The sequence below is a fragment of the Epinephelus fuscoguttatus genome, linkage group LG9 (assembly GCF_011397635.1).
Source record: "Epinephelus fuscoguttatus linkage group LG9, E.fuscoguttatus.final_Chr_v1".
In the NCBI taxonomy this organism is placed as follows: domain Eukaryota; kingdom Metazoa; phylum Chordata; class Actinopteri; order Perciformes; family Serranidae; genus Epinephelus; species Epinephelus fuscoguttatus.
The window spans coordinates 3,926,677-3,946,932 of record NC_064760.1 but is presented as its reverse complement, the minus strand read 5'-3'; the positions used below and the strand labels follow the sequence as shown (position 1 = coordinate 3,946,932).

The window sequence follows — 20,256 nt, the reverse complement described above, 5'->3', positions numbered from 1 at the left end:
AGACTCACAGCAAAGAAGGCTCGCCCCGCCAGCTCTGTGATTGGATATGGAAATGATATTCCTGAAAGAGTGGCCAAATAAAAGGTTACTCTGAGCATCCCCATTGGTTATTAAGGAGGTAGTGTCAAAGGCGGGACAAAAGTTGTACTTGTAGGTTTGATTCGTTGCTGTAAATTTGGGATTAACACACACAGCTGAGTTCTTTTTTAATGTTTTTCACCCACAAGCAGAACAATGTAGTCTGCTGCTACGTGGCAAATATAGTATTTTATAATATTTTAGCTGCAGCTGTAAATATGATGTGTATATGCAAACCTCAGAGATCACTATTTTCCAGTCTGTGATGCCAGGGATCAGCAGCCCGGGCCCCACTCCCTCCTGCCACCCGGCACACAATGCACCAAACCCTGATTCCTGTCCCTGCGGGTGGTGGGCCAACAGGGCAGTAGCTCCGTTATTTCTTCAGGTTGAGCCCGACCGAGCCCCTTGGCCCAAGGCCTGGCCACCAGACGCTTGCTGGTGAGCCCCCCTCCCAGGTCTGGTTCCGGAGGGGCACGAAGTCCAAAAGGTCCGTTTCATCAAGGTCTTCTTGAACCACTCCTAGTCTGACCGCTCTCCTGGGACCACTTTGCCTTGGGAGACCCAGCCCCTGGACAACACAGCTCCCAGGTTCACAGGGACACCCAAAACCCTTCCACCATGTTAAGGGGGCGACTCTTGGAGGAAACCCCGGGGCAGACCCAGAACAAACTGGAGGGATTATATATCTCATCTGGCCTGGGAACACCTCGGGGTCCCCCAGGAGGAGCTGGAAAGCTTTGCTGGGGAGTGGGACACCTGGGGCGGTTTGCTCAGCCTGCTGCCCCTGAGACCCGGCCCTGGATAAGAGGATGAAAATGGATGGATGGATGGACTATTTTCCAGTGACAAAAAATGAGATCAGTTCACCCCAAAACTGTTCTGGTGGGATATCAATCAATCAATCAATCAATCAATCAATCAATCAATCAATCAATCAAGAATGCAGCAGTTCAATTTATTTATTGGTTAGGAGAAGATTGTTCATACAAAAAGTTTTCATACATTCTGATATGTTTATACACACCCAAAATACTTTTGACCATACTTTCTTTCCATACACTCATCAATGTGGATTTTATTTGGGGACAAACCGGAAGCAGTTTGTGGCAGCTCGGCTTTTATTTTGAAACCTCTAACCGGAACGTGTAGCGGTCATTATTGCGTATAGCTTGACGTCATTCAGAGCAGAGCGGAGTTTCTCCTCCCAGAGTTCCCAGTGTGACCGAGAGCGGCTCCGGACTTTACTGGCTTACTCACTGGGACAGAAACCTGCAGAGACCGGAACCCAGAACCAAGGACCCGTAACCCAGGACCCAGAACCAGGACCGGGACCAGAACCAGGACCCAGAGCGGATCAGAGGTGAGTCTCTGTAAATGTTTGGAGTGTGATTGAAGCGGACTGGATGTGAGTCGGTCTGTGAGTGTGGAGGACAGACAGCAGGCTCGTCCTGCTGTCTGTCCTCCTCAGTCCTGACAGGGTCTCTTCTTCTTCTTCTCTGGATCTGAGTTCTGGAGTTTTGGGAGTTTTGGGTTCCTCTGTGTGACAGCGTGAAGTGACAGAGTGACGCAAAGAGGAAGTTTTGGCGCAAACTGGAGCACAGATGCGTCTTTGATGTGAAACATGAATAATTCAGAGACAGAGAGCAGCCGGGTCTTTATCATGATATCTGTCATCGTGTCTTTACAATGAACCTGTGAAGTGTGTGTGTGGTGGGGCTGAGGTGTGTGTGAGCTGCAGGTGTTCCTCTAAACCTTCAGTCTGTCTGAGGAAACTGTGAGACCAGTTGCAGACTGGTTGGGGTGGTCAGATCCAGCAGGGTGGAGCTGGAGGGTCTCTGCAGGACTGAACTGAACATTTATTTTTAGAGTTTGTGTTAATATTTTTTCCATGAATCCAAAAGACAGAGATGACTGTATGTTGACCTAAAACACGCCTGACAGCGTTTTCAATATTTCTTTTTCCCAGCACCTTATGATTTATTCAAACACAGACGTTGGACATTTAATCAAATCAGAATAAATAAAATAAAACTAAGAAGTCATTGAAATCGAAGAGTTATTACAGACTTAACGTTGGGCTGCACATTTATTTTTTTATTTCAGTATTTTGTTAAAAAAAGTGTAAAAAACCTTAGTCACACAGATGCATAAACTGTACATTAATATTAATATAAAGCAGTTCCGATCATTGCTTAAAATAACTGTACACAATAACAGCAGAGACATTAAAGGGACGCTTTGCTGATTTTCAACCAGCTCTGTGTCATTATTAAGTAGGTGATCTGTAGGGAGGGAAGGACAGTGGACCCAGGGTACGATATTTTTGCGATATGCTGAGTATTGCGATAAAATAAATTGCGATATATTATCTTATTTTCCAACTGCAAATAATTTCCCCAAAGGGAAACTTTGTCAGCATCAGTTTTCAGTCTGTTCACCTGAATGTTGACATCCATGTTAGACGTGTTGTCTGTTTCATTCTTGTGCTGCAGGAGGTCTGCAGTGTTTGCTCCGCTGTGACTCTGGTGTCCTGCTGAAGTCCAGGCATCACCAGTTTACGCCACCCTTCCTGCTGCTCTCAAAGATTCCTCCGCTTAATGCTTCACTTGTCAGTAGAGCTTGGGTACGGCTGTTTTGGGGGCGGAGTCACATACCTGGGTTCACATGTTTTTAGCATGTTACCAAAGCCTTGGTTTTTGATGCAGATCTTTTCACAGGAAGTAGGTGATGGACTGTGTTGTTTTCTTCGCAGTCTCACAGTTGATGGTAGCTGTGTCGAGCTAAGTGTGTCCAGTGTTGGTTGATTTGTTGTCAGAGTGGGTTTGGCGTTAGCTAAGCCGTCTGCGGCTAACACTACCTCTGGATGGTGGAGTGTGAGGTGAGCCTTCATGTTCGTAGTATTCCCAGAGTATTTTATCCTCATCTGATACATCTCGTGTCATATCCAAGTCCTCCTTTCCGATATTTGATTTAAACACCGAAGACGCATTTCGGCACATCCAATTTTTTTCTCAGGTGCCTCCATCTTTGTTTTGATGAGGTGTTTACACGAAAACAATCCTCTGAAAATGGAATTGTTTCTCATTTTTGTTTTGAAAAAAGTTCCGCATTCAGACAACAACGTTTAGATAACAATCACCGTGCACACGGATCCGCAAAAATGACTAGCAACACTGTAGTACACATGCCAGGCCAGTAGTTGGTGGTGTGACTTTGTAATGAAACAACACACGCCTGAGAACATGCGCTTCCTTCTACAGAGCAGTGATGGTGGACACACAAAATGGCAACCGCACGAACGTTTGTCTGGACGGACAATGAGGTGGAGCTGCTACAGTAAATAAATAAATAAATTCAACAGGGCGAGCAGCACAAACAGAGCTCGGGAGTCCGCCATTGTTGTTGTGATGGTCGACTTTCTCGTGCATACCTAGTGACTGGAAGCGTAATGAGCATGTGCGAAAAGTCTCCCTTTTCAGAGGAACTGCATATTGCAAGTTTACATGACAACAAAATTGCGCTCTGGAACCCGTTTTTAAAATGTTGCGTTTGCAGGCACCCAAAATGCTGCTGTCGTGTAAACGATCGGCCAGAACGCAACTTAAGTTTACCGTTTCTGGTTGAAATCGCTGTCGTATAAACGGGACATGAGACATCTACTGACCTCACCGGGAAAAAACATCCGCACCATTTAGTGGACCGAAAGTACCAAAAGTTATATTTAAGTGTGTATTTCCAAAAATTGATAACGCATATAATAAAAGATCAATACTTGGCGTCTTTGTCTTGATACAATATCGCCACGCAAAATATCACGATACTGTGGTGTGGCGATTTTTTTTCCCCCACCCCTAATGACAACGGCCCAGCTCCCATTACAGACAACCTCACATTGTGTCACCCACCAGCTGGAGCACGGTGCAGTGCATTCTGGTAGTTGTAGGTTCTCTACCTATTAAGCAAAAGCAAATGCTGCAGCTCTTTTCCTCCGTTGTCTCCAGTCCTGTAGCACCAGTTTTAAAAGTATCTGCATCTTCCTCCTGCACAGACCACCCAGTTCTATGAGAAGACCATCTGTCCGACAGTGAAACACTTCATTGATGCAGCCTATATTGTCTCTGATATATAATTATATCACCAAACATTTATTGATTGTCAGATTAAAACACTGGATAATAATGAGGATGATGATGATAGTGATGAAGAGTTTGCCTGAGCCTCAGAGCAGTAAGACTTTCAGTGAGATATTGAGGCGTTCACATGCAACACAAACATCCTGCAAAGAGGAAACTCTGCTTCCTGTTTAAGCTGAAACTTCACAATAAATCTGAAGTGAGATTCTTCATCTTGTGGCAGAGTGGACGCACTGAGACTGAGAGGAGAACCTGAGTGAGCGGTGAGCTGACTGATTGATTTTAAACTCAGTGAAATAAAAGTTACCTGACGCAGTTCATCCTTCACAGCTGCTCCAAATATGGATGTGTTTTTCCAGAGGTTTGTCAGTAAAGTTTCTTAAACTGATCCAGGGTGATGTCAGTGTGGTGATGTCACTGAGTCTGATGAGTCAGATGGACCAAAAGTCATCAGTGAACAAAAGGAAATCCACAATGACACAAGGTATCACAATGACACAAGGTATCCGAAACAATCTAAATATTATTTTTCATGCTGATACTGCCGTAGTATCACAATGTAAACTCATTAGATCTGTTAACAATCTTTTCTACAAACTTCCCAACACTTTTATTTCTGTCTCCATCAGAAACTCATTAGCCAGAAGAAAATGTTGCCATTCTACGTTTCTGCAAACCACGGATATGTGATATATCATACACAATATCATATCATATTTCTGAAGTGACATATTCTGATTACATGTATATGAGCTGACTTTGTCATCAGGACATCGCAGGGTAGACGGCTGGCCTAGGTGAGACTGCTGCCGAGCTGCAGACCACTATTCAAAACCAACAAAAGACAAAACTGATTGTCATTTAGCAAGACAACACGACTACTGCGGCACCAACTGGATATTTGTAAGCCAAAGCGTGATCTTTTTTCTTACTATAACCAAGTGGTTATACTGCCTAATCATAACCACACGTTCACCACAGTGTTTTTAAAACATAAACATACATTAAGTTTCAACATATTTGTCAAATATCAGTGCGCAGATGTTACATGTCAGTGGTTTTCAGACATGAAAAATGCCAACTTTGATTCAGTTTAAAGGGTAAGTATGGTATTTTACATCCTGGACCTTATTGTCAGATGTTTTTGTGTCTAATTGACTAATAAGAACAATATATATATATTTTAAATCAGCCCAGTACTGAGCAAGAGCACTGCAGCTTGCAGCAGCAAAACAGACTGCAATGTAATCCATATGGGCAATTGAGCACCGTCAGTGTACATCCACTTAAAGTGTGTGTTTTTGTCACTGACTCAGATTGTTATTCAGTGTCTGACAAAATTATGAAAGGATCCTTACAGAGATAGACCTTTTTGTTAAAGAGTGAGATCCTTTTTTGTTTAACTAGAACTCACTATCACCAAACCCACCAGACCCCATTTAAATAAACAGTAATTTTAGTGTGTACAGAAGCAGCATGTTTTCACATCTAACTGGGTGAGTTAAGGTTTAATTAAACTAAACCAGAGTTGGTGATTGTTGGAACAGTGGAGAGGTGAAGCAAGGTGGCTTTTGTGAGTCTTATTTTATTTCTGTTGACTCTGAATGAAATGTGTTTTTTGATGATAAAATTACTGATTATTTAAATGGAGTCTGGTGGGTTTGGTGATGGTGATTTCAGGGCCGTTTCTAGTCAAACAAAATGGATGTTAACTCTTTAAAAAAGGGTCTATCTCTGTAGGGATCTTTCCATAATGTTGTCAGACACTTATTATAACAATCTGAGCCTGTCAGTGACAAAAACAAACACTTTAAATTGATGGTACGAACATGCCCAGAGTGGTTACACCGCAGCTTGTTTTGTGACTGCCGGCTGCTCAATGCTGGATGAATTTCAAAAGATGTTTGTTCCCATTAGTCACGTAAACACAAAAACATTTGAACATAGGGTCCAGGTTGATACTGAGGTTACCCTTTAAGAGTGAAGTCGGTGTGTCTGTGTCGAGTGACTACATGAGGTGTGACTCTGTCCTGTTTGCCCGAGCAGGTGCGTTCGTCATCCTTCAGTCAGCAGCTTTACTGTCAAACACAAAAGTTTTCACATCATTTACAGTGTTAACGACATCAGCTGATTACCACAGCAGTTACATCACACACACACTGTTCAGGAGAACACACACACACTCCATCCTGTGAGTGTGTGTGTGTTCTCCCGAACAGTAACAGGAAGTCGGACCAACATGTCTTCCTCTTCAGAAACTCCCAGAAACAAAGTGCAGTGATGTAATCGTCAGCGCTGCTTCACTTAAAGGAGCAGACCGCAGGTTTGTGTCTGTGCTCATGAAGCTCGGCTGTCTACAGGTGTGTCCATCACCTGAGGACGTCTTTGTCTCAAACATCAGCTTAACTTTGTGTCTCTCCTCAGCGCTCTGAAGGAGGTTGACGTGGAAAAAAACAGACTTTACTGATGTCTGATTATGTCACTGATGATGCTGATTACTCATCTGAATCAGGCAAACACACACACACACACAGTGATGTATCATCGTGTGCGGCTTAGTAATCTGATTAGTAGTTTTACAGATTTAAACGCAAACAGATGTTTTGGACATCACAGAAATAATCTTTAGCAAACGCCTTGCAATACTTTAGCAACCATCTGGTAACACCTTAGCAACAATCTGCTAACACCCTAGCAACCACCCAGAGCACCTCAGTAACTCAGACATTGGAATCAACTCTGAACGTTGTCGTGATCGAAAATTAAAACTGAATTGTGGCATTTTAAAGTTTCTATGCCTCTGTGCCGGTGATAGCCACGGCTGGAGGCATTGTGTTTCTGGTTGTCCGTCCTTCCGTTTGAACGTCTTTCTGTCACATCCTTGTGAACACGATATCTCAAGAACGCCATAGGGTAATTTCTTCAATTTGGCACAGAGGTTGACTTGGACTCGAGAATGAACTGATTCGATTTTGGTGGTCCTAGTCAGAGGTCAAAGTCAAGGTCACTGTGACCTAGTCTGTCTCGTTCTCATGAGCGTGCTATCACAAGAAAGCCTTGAGGGAATATCTTCAGTTTGGCACAGAGGTTGACTTGGACTCGAGGATGAACTGACTTGATTTTGCTGGTCAAAGGTCTCTGTGACCTTGTCTGTCTCATTTTGTGGAAGCGATATCTCCAGAACATCTAAAAAGGAATTTCTTGAAACGTTCACTTGGACTGAAGAAAGAACTGATTAGAATGTTGTGGCTGAAGGTCAAAGGTCAGTGTGACCTCACAGAATGTTTTTGGCCATAACTCAAGAATTCATACACTAATTATGACAAAACTTCACACAACTGTCTAACAGGATAAAATAATGAAGCGATGATATTTTATATCCAAAAGGTCAAACATCAACTTCACGGTGACATCATCATCGTATTCTGAATAAAACACTTCTCTGGCCATAATTTAACGTCGTATCTCAGACGTCCTTTCTCGTGAAGTGGTAGGCTTCTGATTGACTTTGTGTCTGCACATTTGCACTGTGTGAGCACTGCAGCCTGTTACCTGTTCAACAAACACTTGCACATGAATAAAGAGACATGGAATATACAGCCATAGCAACCAGCTGAGTAGATTACGCTCAGTGTGTGCAGCAGTGGTAGTACGAGTGCTGTCAGTGATCACAGTGACACTCTGATGTTTAGGGAGTTGGTTCGTTTGATGCAGCTGATCTGAGTTCTGTGGACTGTTAGCTCGATGCTGGAGGTGTAGAGAAACGGGGATGAAGACTCCACAGTTTGTTCTGAGCAGCTGCTCAGCCTCTGGATGCAGGCTGCGGCTTCACTGTGGCTAATGCTAAGCTAACTGTTGATGATGAGTGAATCCCTCCGAACTGTAGCATCAGACTGACTGTTAAAACACGACATCTCTGTGTTACTGTTTCTGCACGTGTTTAAATACTGACGGTGTGACATGAGGAGAATTAAAGTTGTTTAAATGCTCCTTTCATGACAGTAACTTGTTACTGCTGCTGATGAGCAAATAATAGTTGTTGTTATTGTTGTTGCTGCAGCAGCTGTCTGTTGATGGCTGCTGGTTGGCTGATGTGCATGAGCAAATTTGGATCGGAGCTGCAGCAGATGTGGTGATGTTCTCTTCAGCTTGTTGTGTGGTGTGTTTACGTGATGATGTAAATCTCTGGACATCCCAAACTCAATGCTTAAAAGTCATACGCAAAGAACAAACACTGAGGAACAACCTCTGAAGATCCTACAGCACCTGAACGCACCACAGAAACAACAGTCATTTTGGACTCAGAGCCTTGGTGTGTTCTCACACCGTCAGCGTGCGTCCCAGAGTTCCCAGTGTTCCCAGTGTGTCTCAGTGTGTGGTTCCAGTCACAGCTCTGGAACAATCGACCCTCTGTTCGTCACAATAGAGACTCACTGTTATTACACTGCCCCACACGCCCACCCGCTCTCCCTCTCCTTTATTTGTCCTTCCTCTCCTCTCGCTCCACTTTCTGTTCTTTCGTTCCTACTTTTACGTCTTCGCTTTCTTTTTTCTCTCCTTTTATTCCTCGCTCTCACTTCCTGTCCGTCATCCCCCCTCTGTCTGTCTGTCTGTCTGTCTGTCTGTCTGTTTCTGTCTGTCTGTCTATCCTCTATGGAGGTGAAGACTGAAGGTCACTTTTTTCCTCTCTTCCTTCCTCCCTCTGGTCGTTCAGTCGCTGCTGCTCACAGAGAGCTTTGTTTGGCAGCACGTTCGCTTTGATTGACAGGTCTGTCACCCTATCACAATCATCCAGATTCAGATTTCCTGACAGATGCTGTTGTGACAGTCGATGGTGAAGATGAGTTGAAGTAGACAAATGTAAACATGATGAAGATGTCAAACTGAGTGCCACCGATGCTGCCGTCACTGCAGACACATTGATATAGCTGGAAGGTTCAAGTGTCGTCAGAGAATTCAGAGATGAGGCGTGTTTAACATCTGTGTTCAAACGTCTCTCTGTGGCAGCAAAGTGGAAGTCAGAGTGAAGCACTAACCCTGCTGCTGCTGCTGCTGCTACTGATGAGGATGATGAGGGAGTGGAGGGAGGAAGGACAGACAGGGGGATGGATGAGAAGAGGAAAGGGTGTGTGTGGTGTTTGGGGAGAAGTGGGAAGGCCAGAGGAAAACCAGGGTGTGTTCAGCTCTAATGTCGTTGCTCTTCATAACATCTGTTTCATGTTCAAGTGAAACAGAAACACATTAAATAATCTTTAATAAAACAGAAAGTAGGTTATTCTGTTGTTTCACTAATATGTAGTTTAATTTATGAGTAATAACTCTGAGAGGAGCGGCCAGATCTTGTTTGTCTTCACAAACAGCAGCAGACTCAGAAATTCTTCTGGAAGTTTGTAAAAACAAAGTTACAAAATGATCAATGTGGTCGAACCAGGATTCAAACATAAGAAACAATAATAAAACAGATAAGACAAGTAAAAAATAAAATGACAAAAATACATCTGCAGATCTCTGCCACAGCAGAAAAGCAAAAGCCACGTCTAAAAAGACGGCCAACGTGGAGGCCCGTCTGAGTTGTAACTGATGACTATTTTTCAAGATTAAAATTGTGCAAATTTGCAGGAAAGCCCAATCAGTCTTTTTTCAGCATTGGCAGTTTAAAAACAAAATCGGGGAGTGCAGCAAAATGCCGCCTACCTACTTTTGTTTATACAGAATGTGCCTTTTTCGGGGCAATGGGGGCGTGAGCAAGTAACAAAACGTGTAGCTCAGCGTGTGACGTAAACAGTGACGTGGGAGGGAAGCCGCGGCTGGTCAGTCCTTCGGTGATTCTCTCATAAGTCGGCCCGTTCTTCACCGTCCCCGTCATCTGACGGTTAATGGCCTCTTCGTTTGCGAGGACAAGGAGGGCGCGCAATTCCTTGTCTCCCCAGTTGCTCATCTTTACAGTGTCTGTCAGGTTTGTGTTTCCCTCTTGCTACTAGCTGCTTGCTAATTCCTGCTATCAGCTGTTTCCTGTTTATCCACCGCCAGTGGCTCGCACGTGCAGCGCCATCGACAGCTCCTCCCACAAGTCTTCAACAGCCCCTCCCGTTGTGGAAGGCCGTCTCAGTCTGTTTAAACTAAAAGGGTTCCACCAATATGTCTACCCTACGAGGTGGAAAATTGGGCACCTCGGATCAACTCGCAGCTTGCCGGCAAAATGGCCGAACATTTGCAGAAAATCTGGCAGTGTAAAAGGGGTTATAGTCTCATACCCGGCTGAGTGGAGGTAAATCACCAGTTTCATCATGATACAATATTATATCGGTTCTTTGGACAACAATACGATATTTGCTGATATTACAAAGTCTGCCACGCTACGATTTTGATTCAATGTGATTCAGAGGGCTGTAATCGATGTGAGATGATATCATCTGCCCAGTTGTTACAGAAGACACTTTTTTACCATTGGCCATAAAACATAAAAACAACACATAAATAATAAGTTCAGTAAACCTTACTCTAAAATGACTTCACTAACACATAAAACAGCACATGGGATAAGTTAACCTTTGGGCTTTCTGTCAGAGAGACCTGTCTGAAAGAAATCTTTGAACCCAAACTATCATCTTTTCCCTAAAACGTCAAGGTTACCTGCCTTAAAGCCGCTATGAGGAACTTTTAACTGGATATGCAAAAGTCTCTGGTTTCTGCTGATGTCTGTGCGTGACCTACAACAGCAAATGAGACCATCGGTGTGAAGATAAGCTATTTCTATATAGTGTATATCCATACCTTTAGGAAACTGTCTCCGGGTCCGCCCCAGGTCGCTTCCAGGACGAAGCGATTTACGGCACTCAGACGGCACACGTCATCTTACCTAGCTGCTTACATTTATAGTGACTCTTATAAATAGTTGCTATTCCTCCTCCTCGACCCGACGTCCGCGGGGAGTTAAAATAGCAGCAATCATCGGGTAAAAGTTCTGTGAAAGCACTGGACTCACCAACAGTCAGCCACGTCTCAGTCACACAGAGAAAATCCAATCCTCGGGAAGTCAGGAAATCCTTCAGGATAAACGTTTTGTTCGCTAGCGATCTAGCATTTACCAGCCCAATCCTGGCAGGAGCCGGCGGGTCCACGGCGTTAGCTGTCCGGGGAGCCACACACAGAGGCCGCAGGTTGCACAGATTCACCCCGCGCCAGCGGGGACGAGGAGAGCAGGGGCCGCGGCAGAGGTGAGCTGGGATCCCCGATAGGAGCGGGGGCAAAGTTTTCCCATCTTGTTGTTTCATTCATCCCCAAAACAAACACATGCGCGAGCCAGGTAAGCATCTTTACGACAATACGCGCTAGAGCTCATGGGAAATGTAGGCTTCATTCCAGCAAAACACTACCGCTTTTGTCCACAGGGTCGCCAAAATCAACCCAAAATGAAAGTTCCTTGTTGGGGCTTTAAAGTCCTGAAGACAAACGTCTCCCAACAGAGATAAAACAACAAGATCATTTAACAAAAGTATCAAACTCAGCTCAGTAATAACTGTCATGGTTCATGGACAAAACAATTATTTTTTGCCACTCATTTATTACCATCTTAAGCATGTTTACATTGCATCAGTTAGCCTCGTGGCTAGCTGACATTTTTTTTTTTTGACGTATTGTTTGTACTTTTTCTGACTCACTGTTGATTAAAGTCATGACATCTCCTGACAGAACAGCTCGGTTAAATTTCAGTCTGCGTGCATATTATGTTTTAGGGAACATTGTTAAAACAGAGCAGCTAATGTTGCTGCAGGAAGTTAGCTGGCTGAGACGCCTGACCAGGCAGGTGCAACTGCGTTGTTCACATACGTTATGTGTTCTGTGTGTTTACCCATATATTCTCAGAAATCCAAAATATTTCCACAGCACTGATTTGATCAAAAGTAAATTATGTAACCTCATTGTCTTTCTCTTGGCTGCTTGCCGTTATTTGGCCGCGGCTGTTTGACGGTGACACGGACTTTCAGAACAAAGGCCTAACCTACAGACGATGATATGGATCCATGTTTTCACTTTGCATCGATGATCTTGGATCGTTGATCTGAGTTCTGAGTAGAAATATCGATCCAGATTGCTGGATCGTTACACCCCACTGTGTCGAGCATCTCTAGTGGAGATTGATCATTTTTTAAAAAACAGTTTTATACCGTCCCTGGCTGTTGACTCCTCACCTCTCTTGACCGGTCAGTACAGGCCGTATCAAAGACCGCTTCAGTTTCGAATCTTGTTTCTGTTCGGGTCAACGTACGTGACGGGCACATTAGTGTTGGTGGAGTCTTTTGTTTGTTTTTTCACTTTCAAATTGACATTTTACATTGTTGGTGTTTAGGAATTGTTCCTGTATAGATTTTCTCACCAAGCTGAGACATTTGTGTTTTGTATTAATTCCACTGCTGTCATTAGACACACAGGATGCACAGCCCATCCTCCACTTCCTGTTCCCCACCCACATGCCCCCAGACACACCTGGTGGAGACCTGCACTCACTGAGTGCACTTTTAGAGTTATTTTTAAGTTGCTGTAATGATTTAAATGTGTGCAGACAGATAAACTGGATCTGGACCTGTTTGTGGAGATGTGATGAAAAATCAAATTGTCTGACTGAAGGTGGAAAATCAGAAAAAGTGATATGACTTGTTTGTTTGACTCGAGATGCAGCGAGTGTGTGTGTGTGTGTGTTTGTGTTTCCTCTGCTGCAGTTTGATGGACAGCTGTATCCTGTGTTTTGTTCTGCTGCAGATCCTCAGAGCTGATTACAACAACAGGACAGAGATAAGGAGGGAAGAGGGAGGGGTGAGAAATGTGTAGTGCAGGTTTGTGAGGTCCAGAGGACGAGGATTGTCCTGCAAGTGTCCTCCTGTTAGAGGGGTCAGGGTGGACGGTTGGTCTGCAACCCAATCACCAGAAAACTGTTGGCGTCAAATGTTTCTGCAAATCATAATTATGTTACATTGTGCAGAGTTTGCATGTTCTCCCTGTGTCAGCGTGGGTTTCCTCCAGGTGGTCCAGCTTCCTCCCACAGTCCAAAGACATGCAGGTTAACTGGTGACACTAAATTGTCCGTAGGTGTGAATGTGAGTGTGAATGGTTGTCTGTCTCTATGTGTCAGCCCTGTGATAGTCTGGTGACCTGTCCAGGGTGAACCCTGCCTCTCACCCAGTGTCAGCTGATAGGCTTCCCAGCTACAGTGGGACTTAAACTTCTATGTCGAACCGAGGCTGTACCTTCAGCGTAGGCTTTGTGTCGACGCAGAGCCTACGCCATAACCTGATGTACACCTCCCCAGAAATGTGACAACATTGCAGCAATGCAGACCTGTCTATTTCTGTAAGCTGAAACCATTTCCCTCAGTGGAAACAAAGCTTTTATTTACTTTAATTTCACAGATAAGAAACAATAAATTGTGAAGACAATAAAGCCTCCACAAAAATATAATTTTAAGTCTTATCCTGGCTTCATATGAGTAGAGGAAATCTCTGCTTGTCGCTAGGCTAATTTATACAATGTAAAATGCCATAGGCTTGTGCTAATAACGTTAGCATGTTGTATTTGTGGGGAAAATGTGTCCAGATAAAGACAAGTGTTTGTCTGTGAATGCTGCGAGTTATAGTGAAGCTGATTTGTGTACTTGTGTTTGAAACTGTCTCTATTAAGACATGTTTAATGTGTATTTTGGGTGTATTTTCAAACAAGGAAACTTAAGAGCACTTCAGAAACCCCGCCACCGACTAGTGTTTTGGAGGTGTAACTGCACACAGACACACCGCTGCGCAAGTATAAATGCTCACAGTGGCCTCGGCTCTGCATAGAGCTGATGCACAAGTAAAAATCCACCTTAAAACTCAAAATTTACACAATAACACAAACAAACAAACTGATCGTGGCAGCTGTAAACCACCAACTCCTGTGTTCAGTGATGTAAAATTACTCTTTTTGTCAGTGCAGTTTTGGCTTCGAGCGTAGATAAGTTTGACTTTCAGTTCAGTTTTAAGTACTATGGTTTTAGTGGAAATGCATGTTTGTGAAGGCCTGAGTTTATGACTGCATAAATGAGACTTGCATTATGCTGCATGAGTTTGTGTAAGGGTTTGTAAATGGATGTTGTGACATAGTTTTGCTGTTGTTAAACGTGATCGCATGTGACTTCAGTTCTTTAAGCTTTTTCTCCATTTTTGGATTCTTTGCGCTCCGCGGAGGCATGCTACCAAAATAAACTTTTCTTCACAAAGTCAGTGTAACACAGGGTGAGTAACTGATATAGTCATTTGGAGGATGAAGAATTCCTGTTAAGTCGTCTCTTTAAGTATCAGCTGTATTTGTTCACTGTGCTGCAGCAGCGACTGTCTGCGTCCTGCAGAGAAACAAACACTGAAGCAGCAGTGAGAAATCTGTGGATCAAAGCTGTGAACGCTTCTTTGATCGTTCTCGTTCCCCCTCAAGATGAACTGTAATAACTCTGATCCACTGAGTTTTCATCTGGCGTCATCGTCAGGTCAACATTTTAATGTGTGTGATACTTTGGTTAATGAGCAGGTACCTGTCTGAGGGAGACCTCACAGCTCTGTTTGCTCTGCAGTGTTTTAAAAGTGGAAGTGTGATGGAAGTGTCTGTATCCTCTGGTCTTTATCTGCAGCCTTCACCTTCTTCCTGCTTCACTCACAACCTGCAGCTCTCCCTCTTCCTCCTCTTTTTCCTCTCAGATTAGATTTTCTCGGCAGACTCCTCCCGGCTTCTGTCCCGACTCACTTTTATTCTACGATAGTTTTTGTGCTGCATCTGTATTTAGCATGCTGTAGAAACTGGACGGGCAATTCTTAAGTTACAGTTGTACTCACTGTGTGACAAAACTAAAACATGTCAGAACATGTCCTCAGACAGTTAGATGCATTATATGATCATATCTTTCTTCCCTGCTTGAATGATTTGAAATTATTCGTTGACTCATTGTCGTCGACTGTGACTAACAACAGACTCAACAAACTAATTTTCAGTCTGAGTTCATCCTCTGAGCCGCAGCCGACTTCCTCTGAGTGATGAGGAAAGAGTCTGTTAAACATTGTGTCCTCCCGTCTGTCTGCCCGTCACTTTATGAGAAGTTTCATTTATAAACATTGCGTACGCACAAAACGAGGCCTGAAAGAGGCGTACACCACTTCCCACGCAAAAGTTGACCAACAGTCGTCATCAGGGTCCATCAGTGGACTAGTCTCCTGCATGTTTCTGATATGAATGTAATGATGAAATGATATATTTTGGTGGTTTGAGTTGAAGGTGTGAGAAAGAATAGTATCAGTAACATTGTTAACACTGTGCTACATTACAGAGAAATACAAACCGTACTAATGAACCTTCATTAATATAGGCCTATATTTTATCTCCAAGTGCACGTCACACACTGAGCGAGCCGCCTGTTAATGACGCTGTGGGCTAATGGGCATGTAGCTACTTCCATGTTTCAGATGATACGTCATGTTTGTAGTCGACCAATGAAGATGAGTTTACATATCACCTGGGGTTCGTCCTTCACCTTCTCAAAATGATCCCACACTTTGGATTTCCTGCCCGACATGTTATTAACTAGCCTGTGGAATAACCGCAGGTACCAGCCCTGGAGATTAACCTGACTCCTGTCTGACTGCTGAGCGTGGACACTTCCTGTGTCTGTCCTTTCAAAGTAAAGTCACACATGGCCCAGTCATATAGGTTATGATTTATTTTGACAAGGAGCAGCTCTTAATACAGTTGCACGTTTATTTAATTTTTTCTGCGACTAAGCGACCAATGAAATCTTGCCTCTCTGGTAGACTTTGGTTCGACTGTTAAGGGGCAGCCCCGGGAGACACTTTGACCCACGCTTACGAACATTTTGGAGATGAGAAATTGGCGACACAGATGGTGAGGTGGAGGCCTGATTGTAGAAATTGTTGAATATTTTTTGGGTTGCACCATTTTATTCTTTTGTTAGTATGTAGGTTTTTAGTTATGGATCCTACACATGTTTTATAAATGAGGTCCTCAGCACGTCTCACTTCAGAAGTCTTTGGTTGAAACAGAGCAACTGGATGCGTTAATGTAAAGAATCAGAGCTGGACGTCTTCACCGTAAACTGTTAAAGGTAATATTCTTTATCTTCATTTTTTGTGTCTGTAACATCAGGAACTCAGTTTTCACTGTGTTTGATGTCTGAGCCAATCACAGAGCTCTGATGATGACGATGATGATGTAGGGATACACCTTGTTATGTTTATCTTTTTATAAACAAATTTGACATTTCATGCCCTCAATGTCATTTTTTTCCAGCTGTTATTAAATATTGACAGTAATTTTCAAGGTATTGCATCAAAGTGAGGAGTTTCAGTCGTGTTACGACACAAGTTTGGATATAAATCCTGATCCCGAGGATCTGGGCTGATCTGAGAACAGAAGCTGGTTTCATGTGAAGCAGCTGAAGTCTGTAGGAGGAAAGAGGTCGACAGGAGGAAGCTGCTGTGACTCACTTCCTCCTCCTCCTTTGTCTTCATGCTGGACGCTGCTGACCTTTGTATGTGTGTGTGTGTCCAGCAGTTATTTTTACTCTGCGGTGACATTCGGTGTCAGTTTGGTGTCAGTCGTGTTTTTTATTCTTTCTTCTGTTTCTTTGTGTCACTCATTCTTTTGCAAAAGCTTATTGTTTCGTCATTCGTGCGGAAGTGCTGCTAGTTTTCTATTTGTTTTGAGATACTTGACTTATGTGTGAAGTCTCATCTTCTCACTGACACCTCTGTTCCACCAGATTACCTCTGGATTTTGAAACAGGACAGTTCAGGACTCTTTGAACCTTTGTGCTTTCTAGCAAACCAGCCTGCATTTCCATTGGTCTGAGCAGAGCTGTTGTAATCACAGATGTTTCATCAACAGAGGGTGTTGCACAACGCACAGCGGACGTAATCAGAGGGAGTAAGATGTCAGATGACATTAATTACTTATAAGTTTTTCTTCTGTTATATGAATATTCAAATTTTTTTATGTAGAGTTTCAAAGTTTGAACAGGGTTCAATGGGATGTTCAGTGTTACAGCGGCATTCATGTCATAAAGTAAACAAATTAACGCCACTAGAGACAGATCGGAAATGTCGACACCAGATATCAAACAAAAGACAGAGACTGTGTCGTCTTAAATATCTGTGAGCTGTAAATTCACCACTTCCAAGCAGAGGAGAGAAGAAATTGTAATCTCTGAGCCTTGCGGTGAAAAGTTTCTCCTCCTGTGTGCTGCATCACGTCCACAGAACTGTACCAAAGAGTAGCGTGAAAGTTAAGAACACTCACTCTGCGGCAAAATCTGGGGACCAAATTGTACACTGCACAGCACACCGACTAGTGGCAACAAACAACTGCTCGAGTTGAAGCAGTCTTAGGGCCCGTCCCAATACCCCCCCTTGGCCCTACCCCTACATTTGCACGTTCCTGCGAGGGGTAGTGGTGTCCCAATTCCTCCTTGCGTGTAGGGGTAGGGGGCATAACGAGGGGTAGCGGGTATGAAACTATCCCTTCGGAGTGAGAGATTTCAGATGCTGACTTGCCAGCGAGGGGTAGACGTCGCCATGGCTACCACCGAGCAAGAGACGGGGAAAAAAGTTCATACATAGCTAATGTTACTGTTGTCAGGTTGCTTGTTAGCTAGCTAGCTAGCTCGCACTATCTGGTGTCTGTCATCTGTCCTGTTCTACAAAATTGTTGGACTTTTCACATTACGATAACACGCCAGCTAGCATAACTATGCTGCCTCGTAATGTTAGCTGGTTAGCTAGCTAGCAGAAGTCCCCTGTCATCTGTCGTTCATCAAAGAAGCATGATGAATGCGGCAAACGCGATCGGTGGGATGAACTCAACCGGAGACTCCATTGTAGATGCCGGTTGGAAATGTAGATGGCTCGCAGCTTCCTGTTTAAAATAGTTACGTATGCGTGAATGTAACTGACACGGTGACGTAGTGAGTGGTGTCCCAGTTCCTAGGGAAAGATTTCTACCCCTACCCCTCGTTGCTTCATTTTGAGGGCCAAGGGGTAGTGGACACATGGGGGTATTGGGATTGGGCCTTAGTGGACTGAGGGGTCTCTGACTGATGATTTGAATCTCTGACTTTCAAGGTGCAGCCCTCTGAGAGACCACTGGGTTTTTTGTTTTCCCAACAAATTCTCACTTGCCTGGTGACGTCATGGATCGCACTTTAGTCCAGTTCAGACCAAAGATTTGGGACGAGACGAAACTGTTTTAGAACGTTGCAGAGAGAAGTAGCAGCAGTGTGAACTGGCCGGTCTGAGCTCGACTCAAACCGTCTGATGGTGTCACCTGCAACTCAGCTTGTCGAATTGCCGGCGGCTGGTTTTAAAGCACGTCACCTGTTTCAACAGCCAATCAGCTTGTAGTGAAGTCTGTTGGTCAAGTCAAAATGACCACAGACGGTGTGTTGGCTCGCTGCAGCAGCAGGTGCTCTGTCCCCGTCGAGCACTCTGTTTCCGTCCTAACGGTGTGCCGGTGTTGGAGCTTATGCCCCTTTATTCGTATTTAACAGAAAAATACAACTGTATTTTTTTCTGAATCTAAGTTTCTCTCTTTTAACCATCTAGAACTAATTTAATTTCCCTTGAACTCAACGTAAAACACACTTCATTCAAACTTGACAGAAACAAAAAAGAAACTCACTGAAATGATCTTGCTTTATCTTCTTAGTCACCGAGTTAGTTTGTTCACTGTTCCAACAATCACCAGCTCTGGTTTGGTTAAAATAAACCCTTAATTCACAGAGGTAGATGTGAAAATACGTTGTGTCTCTCTACCGATGCTGGCCGGAGTCCTGTAACGTTATCCCACCACTCCCAGTTGTTTCTCAGCTCAGCTGCTGTTCCACCATTAGAGACTGCCCTCTGGTGGCTTGTGATATATACTACATATAACACATCCTGAATACAGCCTCTCTGTATGAGTACAAAGAGAAACATCTGTATTTTTTTAATTTAAAATCATACCAGTGGGGATTCTAACATCCCTGGTATACTGTGATACTGCGATCCTGCCCCTGCTAGTCAAAATGCTCCAAATGGTTCAACATTAGATGCACAAACTGAAACTGAACTCGTTGCGTGTTGGTGTAAAAAGGGTACGAGACGACCATCGCAGAGATATATTTAGTCTGTGATGAACACTCAGGATGTTAGTGTGTTATTGTGAAGCTACAAACTGGAAACAGATTTGATTCAGAACAGACACGGAGATGATGCAACATGACTCAGGAGCTTCTCCATCTCAGGGTCAGCAGGTTTGACTCATTACATTTCGGAGGGCAGCCCTGCATTTATGACTGTGGAACATAAGCAGTGAAGTGTTGGACACAAAGGCAAACACACTGTAAAGAGAAACATCAGGACGTCTGTAATCTCTGACATGTGACCAGTCCTCATAATGGTCTTAATGTTTCTGTGTGTGTGGTGTCAAACAGCTGCGTCGTGTGTCTTTATGTCGACTTTTATGTTGTTCTGTCATCATCCTGAAACAAAGCCAGTGGGCTTCATATAAATCTTACTCACAGTCTGTCTCTCTCACACACACACACACACACACACACACACACACACACACACACAAGCACACAAATCAGAGTGAGGTAAAACGTAACACATTCCAACCTTTTTCAGGAAATCCAGAGACACACAATCACTGCGGCGCAAGGTCATACACTCACACACCGTACACACACACACTCACACACACACACACACACACACACACACACACACACACACACAGTTTTTCCTTTGAAAGCTCTCCACCCTTCAGCTTGAGGCAGCTTGTGCTGCAGGCACTCCCTGTATCCTGTGTGTGTGTGTGTGTGTGTGTGTGTGTGTGTGTGTGTTTCCTGTGAAGGAGGACATTCAGTTTGATGTCCTCTTTAACGTCAGCGTCCTCTGATCTCCGCGTGAACACTGTGTCGTCTTTATACTGTGAGGTCACAATAGATAAGCCAGACGAGCAGACAGTGATC

General features: G+C 43.8%; 1 protein-coding gene across 1 annotated transcript in view; it reads left to right on the top strand.

Moving 5' to 3' along the window:
- The first annotated feature begins 1,284 nt into the window (after positions 1-1,284).
- arap3 (ArfGAP with RhoGAP domain, ankyrin repeat and PH domain 3) overlaps positions 1,285-20,256 on the top strand; it is a 51,409-nt gene continuing 32,437 nt past the window's right edge. Inside the window, exon 1 of the mRNA XM_049586376.1 lies at positions 1,285-1,441. The gene's annotated coding sequence lies outside the window, so the exon portion shown is untranslated. The remainder of the gene's footprint in view (positions 1,442-20,256) is intronic.